This window comes from Oncorhynchus keta, chromosome 37 (assembly GCF_023373465.1).
Source record: "Oncorhynchus keta strain PuntledgeMale-10-30-2019 chromosome 37, Oket_V2, whole genome shotgun sequence".
In the NCBI taxonomy this organism is placed as follows: domain Eukaryota; kingdom Metazoa; phylum Chordata; class Actinopteri; order Salmoniformes; family Salmonidae; genus Oncorhynchus; species Oncorhynchus keta.
Genome location: NC_068457.1, coordinates 27480828 through 27491892, shown reverse-complemented (window position 1 = coordinate 27491892; position 11065 = coordinate 27480828).

Sequence of the window (11065 nt, the reverse complement as noted above, 5' to 3'; positions counted from 1 at the left end):
TCAAGGGCAGAACGGCAGATTTTTCCACCTTGCCAACTCGGGTTTCAAACAAGTGCCGTTTTGGCTACTGGCTCATTGCTCTTGCTACCTGCTACCTGAGGGACCCAGAGGTCTCCAGGACCCTCTAATGGAGCCCTAAGTGCCCAGAGAAGAGGTGCTGAGAGCGGGCAGTCCTCACAGAGATACAGCCAAGAGGTCAACAGCAGGCCACAGTGATTCAGTATTCTGCATCGGGAGGAAAAACCCACCACTTCATATACATATGTACTACTCTGTGGATGTTCTGTGTCCAGTCACGTGTTTGATCCCTGTTCCTGTGTTTATTGTTTTGGTTTGTTTCCTTGTGGATTGTTACAAAAATGGTGTTTACAGTGTGTAGTTTTAGCCTAACGTGTTGACAGTGTCGTGTGTAGTTTTAGCCTAACGTGTTGACAGTGTCGTGTGTAGTTTTAGCCTAACGTGTTGACAGTGTCGTGTGTAGTTTTAGCCTAACGTGTTGACAGTGTCGTGTGTAGTTTTAGCCTAACGTGTTGACAGTGTCGCGTGTAGTTTTAGCCTAACGTGTTGACAGTGTCGTGTGTAGTTTTAGCCTAACGTGTTGACAGTGTCGTGTGTAGTTTTAGCCTAACGTGTTGACAGTGTCGTGTGTAGTTTTAGCCTAACGTGTTGACAGTGTTGACAGTGTCGTGTGTAGTGTGTAGTTTTAGCCTAACGTGTTGACAGTGTCGTGTGTAGTTTTAGCCTAACGTGTTGACAGTGTCGTGTGTAGTTTTAGCCTAACGTGTTGACAGTGTCGTGTGTAGTTTTAGCCTAACGTGTTGACAGTGTCGTGTGTAGTTTTAGCCTAACGTGTTGACAGTGTCGTGTGTAGTTTTAGCCTAACGTGTTGACAGTGTCGTGTGTAGTTTTAGCCTAACGTGTTGACAGTGTCGTGTGTAGTTTTAGCCTAACGTGTTGACAGTGTCGTGTGTAGTTTTAGCCTAACGTGTTGACAGTGTCGTGTGTAGTTTTAGCCTAACGTGTTGACAGTGTCGCGTGTAGTTTTAGCCTAACGTGTTGACAGTGTCGTGTGTAGTTTTTATCATAGTGTTGACAGTGTCGTGTGTAGTTTTAGCCTAACGTGTTGACAGTGTCAGTGTGTAGTTTTTATCATAGTGTTGACAGTGTCGTGTGTAGTTTTAGCCTAACGTGTTGACAGTGTCGTGTGTTTTAGTTTTAGTTTTAGCCTAACGTGTTGACAGTGTCGTGTGTAGTTTTAGCCTAACGTGTTGACAGTGTCGTGTGTGTAGTTTTAGTGTCAACGTGTTGACAGTGTCGTGTGTAGTTTTAGCAGTGTTGACAGTGTCGTGTGTAGTTTTAGCCTAACGTGTTGACAGTGTCGTGTGTAGTTTTTATCATAGTGTTGACAGTGTCATGTGTAGTTTTAGCCTAACGTGTTGACAGTGTCGTATGTAGTTTTTATCATAGTGTTGACAGTGTCGTGTGTAGTTTTAGCCTAACGTGTTGACAGTGTCGTGTGTAGTTTTTATCATAGTGTTGACAGTGTCAGTGTGTAGTTTTAGCCTAACGTGTTGACAGTGTTGACATGTTGTGTAGTTTTAACCAGTGTAGTGTGTCGTTTACGTGTTGACAGTGTCGTGTGTAGTTTTAGCCTAACGTGTTGACAGTGTCGTGTGTAGTTTTAGCCTAACGTGTTGTGTTTACAGTGTGTGTAGTTTTTATCTTAGTGTTTACAGTGTAGTGTGTCAGTTTTAGCCTAGTGTTTACAGTTACAGTGTAGTGTAGTATGTTTTATCGTTTTTATTATGTGTTATCGTAGAGTCTTTACAGTGTAGTGTGTGGTTTTATCGTAGAGTCTTTACAGTGCAGTGTGTCGTTTTATCGTAGAGTCTTTACAGTGTAGTGTGTCGTTTTATTGTAGAGTCTTTACAGTGTAGTGTGTCTTTTATCGTAGAGTGTTTACAGTGTAGTGTGTCGTTTTATCGTAGAGTCTTTACAGTGTAGTGTGTCGTTTTATCGTAGAGTGTTTACAGTGTAGTGTGTCGTTTTATCGTAGAGTCTTTACAGTGTAGTGTGCTTTTATCGTAGAGTGTTTACAGTGTAGTTTTAGTCTAGAGTATTTTCAGTGTAGTGTGTAGTTTTTATCATAGTGTTTACAGTTTAGTGTGTAGTTTTAGCCTGTAGTGTTTACAGTAGTGTGTAGTTTTTAACCTGTAGTGTTTATAGTGTACATATTGCATGTGGATCGGTGTAAATTCCTGGTTTCTATATTCTGTCTGTATATTGTCCTTCTCGTCTGTCTGTATACTCTGAAATATCTCTGTAATACTCTGTACTCTGAAATATCTCTGTAATACTCTGTACTCTGAACTATCTCTGTAATACTCTGTACTCTGAAATATCTCTGTAATACTCTGTACTCTGAACTATCTCTGTAATACTCTGTACTCTGAAATATCTCTGTAATACTCTGTACTCTGAAATATCTCTGTAATACTCTGTACTCTGAAATATCTCTGTAATACTCTGTACTCTGAACTATCTCTGTAATACTCTGTACTCTGAAATATCTCTGTAATACTCTGTACTCTGAACTATCTCTGTAATACTCTGTACTCTGAAATATCTCTGTAATACTCTGTACTCTGAAATATCTCTGTAATACTCTGTACTCTGAAATATCTCTGTAATACTCTGTACTCTGAAATATCTCTGTAATACTCTGTACTCTGAAATATCTCTGTAATACTCTGTACTCTGAAATATCTCTGTAATACTCTGTACTCTGAAATATATCTGTAATACTCTGTACTCTGAAATATCTCTGTAATACTCTGTACTCTGAAATATCTCTGTAATACTCTGTACTCTGAAATATCTCTGTAATACTCTGTACTCTGAAATATCTATGTAATACTCTGTACTCTGAAATATCTCTGTAATACTCTGTACTCTGAAATACTCTGTAATACTCTGTACTCTGAAATATCTCTGTAATACTCTGTACTCTGAAATATCTCTGTAATACTCTGTACTCTGAAATATCTCTGTAATACTCTGTACTCTGAAATATCTCTGTAATACTCTGTACTCTGAAATATCTCTGTAATACTCTGTACTCTGAAATATCTCTGTACTCCTGCTGTACAGTATGTAAATCCGCTGGTGGGAATAAAGGTGATAGTGATTCTATGTGTCTCACTCTGAGAACAATGGATTCATATGGAGACGTGACAGATTGACCCAAATCCACTACCCCCCATACCCTGTAAACATGTCATATCATATTCTGATGTACTTTCTGTATAGCAATAACTGCTAACACACCATGTAACACCCCATAATGAGAAACCTCCAGGCATTGAGCCTCTGTCTATGCATTTAAAATAGACCTGATAGCCGCAGCGAGTACCAGCCAGCAGCTGCAGAACTGCACGAAAATAAGAAAACTCATCCAAGACAGTACTAAATGGGGCCCTATTCCCTATATAGTGCACTACTTTTAACCACAGCCCTGTGGACCCTGGTCAAAAGTAGAGCACTACATAGGAATAGGGCGCCATTTGGGACTCCAAACCATAGTTGTCAAAAACACTACCGTCTTCACCGGATCTCAGAAGCACTTAGCAGGAACAGAACCGGCTGACACTCAGACAGCATATTGCTGCTGACTCCTCAGTAGCATCCTGCTCTGACGAGGACAAGCTGTGCTGATGGACGTCCCAAATGGCACAGTATTCTCTATATACTGTAGTGCATTACTTTTGACCAGAGCCCTATGGGGTAGTGCACTACATAGGGAATAGGGTGCCAATTGAGTTGCAACACATAGTTCACACCACAACCCCCGCATGGCTCCAAGGTCTTTGGTTCCAAATGTGTGATCGCACCTTTTTAACGTCGTCATCGCTGTGTAAGGTGAGAGTCCGATGAAATGCCTCTAAAAAGGGATTTTGTGACATTTTCCCCTGCTAACACCCCTGCCTTGGCCCGTTCTGACAAGACCTGCCTTGGCCTGTTCTGACAAGACCTGCCTTGGCCTGTTCTGACAAGACCTGCCGTGGCCTGTTCTGACAAGACCTGCCTTGGCCCGTTCTGACAAGACCTGCCTTGGCCTGTTCTGACAAGACCTGCCTTGGCCTGTTCTGACAAGACCTGCCGTGGCCTGTTCTGACAAGACCTGCCTTGGACCGTTCTGACAAGACCTGCCGTGGCCTGTTCTGACAAGACCTGCCTTGGCCCGTTCTGACAAGACCTGCCTTGGCCCATTCTGACAAGACCTGCCGTGGCCCGTTCTGACAAGACCTGCCGTGGCCTGTTCTGACAAGACCTGCCTTGGCCTGTTCTGACAAGACCTGCCGTGGCCTGTTCTGACAAGACCTGCCTTGGACCGTTCTGACAAGACCTGCAGTGGCCTGTTCTGACAAGAACTGCCTTGGCCCGTTCTGACAAGACCTGCCGTGGCCCGTTCTGACAAGACCTGCCTTGGCCCGTTCTGACAAGACCTGCCTTGGCCCGTTCTGACAAGACCTGCCGTGGCCCGTTCTGACAAGACCTGCCTTGGCCCGTTCTGACAAGACCTGCCTTGGCCCGTTCTGACAAGACCTGCCGTGGCCTGTTCTGACAAGACCTGCCTTGGCCCGTTCTGACAAGACCTGCCTTGGCCCGTTCTGACAAGACCTGCCTTGGCCCGTTCTGACAAGACCTGCCTTGGCCCGTTCTGACAAGACCAACCTGTCCCAAAAGACACCTATAGGGCCCATAGGTAGCTCACAATAAAACATAAACTACATGACCAAAAGTACGTGGACACTTGCTAGTCAAACATCTCGTTCTAAAATCATGGCCATTCATTTGGAGTTGGTCCCCCTTTGCTGCTATAACAGCCTCCTCTCTTCTGGGAAGGCTTTCCACTAGATGTTGGATCATTGCTGCGTGGACTTGCTCCCATTTAGCCACAAGAGCATTAGTGATGTTGGGCGATTAGGCCTGGCTCGCAGTCTATGTATGGACCTCGCTTTGTGCACGGGGGCATTGTCATGCTGAAACAAGAAAGGGCCTTCCCCAAACTATTGCCACAAAGTTGGAAGCACAGAATCATCTAGAATGTCATTTTTACCCACTGCACTTCAGCACTCGGGGGTCCCGTTCTGTGAGCTTGTGTGGCCTACCACTTCGCGGCTGAGCCGTTGTTGCTCCTAGACATTTGCACTTCACAATAACAGCACTTACAGTTGACCTGGGCAGCTCTAGCAGGGCAGAAATTTGACGAACTGACTTGTTGGAAAGGTGGCATCCTTTGCCGGTGCCACGTTGAAAGTCACTGAGCTCTTCAGGAAGGCCATTTTCTACCTCCAATGTTTGTCTATGGCTGTGAGATCGCATGGCTGTGTGCTCGACTTTATACACCTGTCAGCAACGGGTGTGGCAGAAATAACTGAATCCACTAATTTGAAAGTGTCTACATACTTTTGTATATATAGTATATATAGTGTATATACTATATAGGGAATAGTGTGCCATTTGTGACACAGCCATAGAGGTGAGAAGATTGACGTTCTCAGAACAAAATACCTTCGGTCTCATTTTACTGTGACACATCATGTGAAAAGCATCTGAAAGGGATTTCGAGGTTAACTGAATGTACTTGTATTTCTAGGGCTCATTTCTCAAAGAGACATTGTTCTCAGCACCCTGTCAAGAGAAAAGGCCAACCTCCTGAAAACAGAAACAGGGTCAATTGAGAGGTGATTTTTACTGTGACACATCCAGGCACATTCTATAGGCAAAAATGTCTACTGTTCTAACCAATGGCATTAGATTGAGATGGGTCCATCATGGCCCAATCATTACGCTGTTGGGCCCAACTCAATCTAATGGCATTGGTTTAGAACAGCGTAATGATTGGGCCACGATGGACCCATCTCAATCTAATGACATTGGGTTAGAACAGCGTAATGATTGGGCCACGATGGACCCATCTCAATCTAATGACATTGGGTTAGAACAGCGTAATGATTGGGCCACGATGGACCCATCTCAATCTAATGGCATTGGTTTAGAACAGCGTAATGATTGGGCCACGATGGACCCATCTCAATCTAATGGCATTGGGTTAGAACAGCGTAATGATTGGGCCACGATGGACCCATCTCAATCTAATGACATTGGGTTAGAACAGCGTAATGATTGGGCCACGATGGACCCGTCTCAATCTAATGACATTGGGTTAGAACAGCGTAATGATTGGGTCACGATGGACCCATCTCAATCTAATGACATTGGGTTAGAACAGCGTAATGATTGGGCCACGATGGACCCATCTCAATCTAATGGCATTGGGTTAGAACAGCGTAATGATTGGGCCACGATGGACCCATCTCAATCTAATGACATTGGGTTAGAACAGCGTAATGATTGGGCCATGATGGACCCATCTCAATCTAATGGCATTGGTTTAGAACAGCGTAATGATTGGGCCACGATGGACCCAACTCAATCTAATGGCATTGGTTTAGAACAGCGTAATGATTGGGCCACGATGGACCCATCTCAATCTAATGGCATTGGTTTAGAACAGCGTAATGATTGGGCCACGATGGACCCATCTCAATCTAATGGCATTGGGTTAGAACAGCGTAATGATTGGGCCATGATGGACCCATCTCAATCTAATGGCATTGGGTTAGAACAGCGTAATGATTGGGCCATGATGGACCCGTCTCAATCTAATGGCATTGGTTTAGAACAGCGTAATGATTGGGCCATGATGGACCCATCTCAATCTAATGGCATTGGGTTAGAACAGCGTAATGATTGGGCCATGATGGACCCATCTCAATCTAATGGCATTGGTTTAGAACAGCGTAATGATTGGGTCACGATGGACCCATCTCAATCTAATGACATTGGGTTAGAACTGCGTAATGATCGGGCCATGATGGACCCATCTCAATCTAATGACATTGGGTTAGAACAGCGTAATGATCGGGCCACGATGGACCCATCTCAATCTAATGGCATTGGGTTAGAACAGCGTAATGATTGGGCCATGATGGACCCATCTCAATCTAATGGCATTGGGTTAGAACAGCGTAATGATTGGGCCATGATGGACCCATCTCAATCTAATGGCATTGGTTTAGACATTTTTGCCTATAGAATGTGCCTGGATGTGTCCATGGAGGATTAGTAACCAGGCCAGCTCAGTACAGATACAACCATGGAGGATTAGTAATCAGACCAGCTCAGTACAGATACAACCATGGAGGATAAGTAACCAGGCCAGCTCAGTACAGATACAACCATGGAGGATTAGTAACCAGGCCAGCTCAGTACAGATACAACCATGGAGGATTAGTAATCAGACCAGCTCAGTACAGATACAACCATGGAGGATAAGTAACCAGGCCAGCTCAGTACAGATACAACCATGGAGGATTAGTAACCAGGCCAGCTCAGTACAGATACAACCATGGAGGATTAGTAACCAGGCCAGCTCAGTACAGATACAACCATGGAGGATTAGTAACCAGACCAGCTCAGTACAGATACAACCATGGAGGATTAGTAACCAGGCCAGCTCAGTACAGATACAACCATGGAGGATTAGTAACCAGGCCAGCTCAGTACAGATACAACCATGGAGGATTAGTAACCAGGCCAGCTCAGTACAGATACTACCATGGAGGATTAGTAACCAGGCCAGCTCAGTACAGATACAACCATGAAGGATTAGTAACCAGGCCAGCTCAGTACAGATACTACCATGGAGGATTAGTAACCAGGCCAGCTCAGTACAGATACAACCATGGAGGATTAGTAACCAGGCCAGCTCAGTACAGATACAACCATGGAGGATTAGTAACCAGGCCAGCTCAGTACAGATACTACCATGGAGGATTAGTACAGATACAACCATGAAGGATTAGTAACCAGGCCAGCTCAGTACAGATACAACCATGGAGGATTAGTAACCAGGCCAGCTCAGTACAGATACAACCATGGAGGATTAGTAACCATGCCAGCTCAGTACAGATACAACCATGGAGGATTAGTAACCAGGCCAGCTCAGTACAGATACAGTGTGGCATGGCTCAGTTTGTCTCTAGCTCAGTAGTGTGAAATGGGTTCAGTTGTTGGCAGTTGGCACAGAGGCTTTTATGTTCATTGTGTTCATTGCTTATTCGTAACAGAGCCAAATAAACCACTTTGTTAGTATGCTGTGTTGTGGACAGACATAGGAACCATCTGGACCTTGTCATTCAGATCACTGCTGTCAGAGGGGATAGATGGCTAACAAATTATCTGTCAACCTGTAGAAAGAAAACCTGAAAAGATGATGAACAAGGAAGTGTGAAGAGATCAATATAGAAGTCCTTTTAAATTGAAGATTCAAGCCATTAAAATCAAGTGTACTTGGAGAGTGCTACTGGACCGTTGTTATAGTTCCATCCATCACATTATCTCTGCGAGGCATTGATCTTGTCTGTGTCCCAAATGGGACTTCATTCACTACATAGTGCACTACTTCAGACCGATACTTCAGACCAATACTTCAGAAAGTATTGGATAGGGTGTCATTTTGGAACGCACACCTCTGTGTGTAACATTAGAATCATCTGCTGAGGCGAAGCGCTGTCGGTGTCCAGACGATGTTTACTCTTTCTGTCAAGCAGAGATAAAACAGAATATATATTAATGCTCTCTTTCTGTTTCTCTGTCTCCTCTCTCTCTCTCTCTCTCTCTCTCTCTCTCTCTCTCTCTCTCTCTCTCTCTCTCTCTCTCTGTCTCCCTCTCTGTCTCCCTCTCTGTCTCCTTTCTCTCTCTCTCTCTCTCTCTCTCTCTCTCTCTCTCTCTCTCTCTGTCTCCTCTCTGTCTCCTTTCTCTCTCTCTGTCTCTCTCTCTCTCTGTCTCTCTCTCTCTCTCTCTGTCTTTTCTCTCCTTTCTCTCTGTCTCTGTCTCTGTCTCCCTCTCTGTCTCCTTTCTCTCTCTCTCTCTCTCTCTCTCTCTCTCTCTGTCTCTCTCTCTCTCTGTCTCTCTCTCTCTCTCTGTCTCCTTTCTCTCCTTTCTCTCTCTCTCTCTCTGTCTCCTTTCTCTCTCTCTCTCTCTCTCTCTCTCTCTCTCTCTCTCTCTTTCTCTCCTTTCTCTCCTTTCTCTCTCTCTCTCTCTCTCTCTGTCCTTTCTCTCTCTCTCTCTCTCTCTCTCTCTCTCTCTCTCTCGCTCTCTCTCTCTCTCTGTCTCTCTCTCTCTCTCTCTCTCTCTCTCTCTCTCTGTCTCCTTTCTCTCCTTTCTCCTCTCTCTCTCTCTCTCTCTCTCTCTCTCTCTCTCTCTCTCTGTCTCCTTCTCCCTCTCTCTCTCTCTCCTCTCTCTCGTCTCCTTCTCTCCTCTCTCTCTCTCTCTGTCTCCTCTCTCTCTCTCTCTCTCTCTCTCTCTCTCTCTCTCTCTCTCTCTCTCTCTCTCTCTCTCTCTCTCTCTCTCTCTCTCTCTCTCTCTCTCTCTCTCTCTCTGTGGTTCGATGTCTGGTGTGCTCTTTGACTGACATGTTTTTTGTAAAGCTACTTCTGCTGTGTAGTCGGCATATATGCACCAACTCATTGGACCCAGTGTGCATAACGTCACGGGAAAGTGATCTCTCATTAAATGCTTGTCCAACTTTAATTATAACACAAAGACATCGACAGAGACTTTTGCTCAGGAGTAACATGGCGTTTTAGTGGATTCACTTGCCCAAATTAACTAAATGACCTTTGACTCTTTGAGTGGGTGGAGTTGGGAAAAAGTCACCTTGAGTGTTTAAACGATTGCCTTGGAATCTCTAGTCTGCAGGAGGTAGTCAGAGAGCCAGCTTCTGTAGACACAGATCAATACAATGCTGAGACAACATTTAACAGTTTGACACTAAAAACCTTTTTACTCAGAACAACTTGGGTGACGGTAGTCATGTCCTTCAGCGGACCTGAACATGAGTTTCAGAAGTGTGGAAGCAAGTGTTATGTTTCTGGTTGTCTGCGTCCCAAATGACAATGAAATGAAAGCACTATGTAGTGTACTATTTAGCCAATAGGACTCAAGGTCAAAAGTATTGTGTAGGGAATAGGGTGGCGCTTGGGACTGATCCGTAGTGACAACTCCCCCCGATCCTAAATAGCGACGTGTTTAAGAGACAGCTGAGTCAAACCAAGCCAGGGTCTGGTAAAAGTTAAACAAATATTGTTCCTACATAATTATACCAACATGTCACCCATCGGAGGTAGTGCCTCCTATGAGATACCAAATTTGGCGTCAGAGGTTTGGTGCGTGATGGCGGTAAAATCCCGTGAATGGCATTGGCAGAGGATCATTGTCCAATATATTAAATGGAACATAAACAGTTTGCTATAATATATAAACATGAACGTGTGTGTGTGTGTTATATTTTTTATTTAACCACCTACACCGGCCGAACCCGGACAACGCCGCCCTATGAGACTGAGTCTCTGTGCAAGAGGTCACTACAGTACCTGGTTCAAATCCAGGCTGAACTCTCCAGGCTGAATCACATCCAGCCTGGATTTGAACCAGGTACTGTAGTGACGCCTCTTGCACAGAGATTCAGTGCCTTAGACAGCTGTGCCACTCGGGAGCTCCCTTGTGTGTGTTGTTTAATGTCAAAAACCAAAGTTCTTTCAATCCCAATACCACAGACACAGGCAGGAGGTCAGTGTTTACGGTCCTCTAATATCTAAATATTAAAAGAGGGTTACAGGATAGAAGCATCACAGAACACAGAACAGGCCCGGGCCCACATCACAACACACTCTAGACTCTAGAGTCTTTAGTTGCTTGGCATGGAGCGTTTGTCGCCTCTGTGTTGGCATTATCGGGTTGTGATGCGGTAGTCATGGCCTCTGTGTTGGCATCATGGCGTTGTGATGAGGTAGTCACGGCCTCTGTGTTGGCATCATGGGGTTGTGATGCGGTAGTCACAGCCTCTGTGTTGGCATCATGGGGTTGTGATGCGGTAGTCATGGCCTCTGTGTTGGCATCATGGGGTTGTGATGCGGTAGTCATGGCCTCTGTGTTG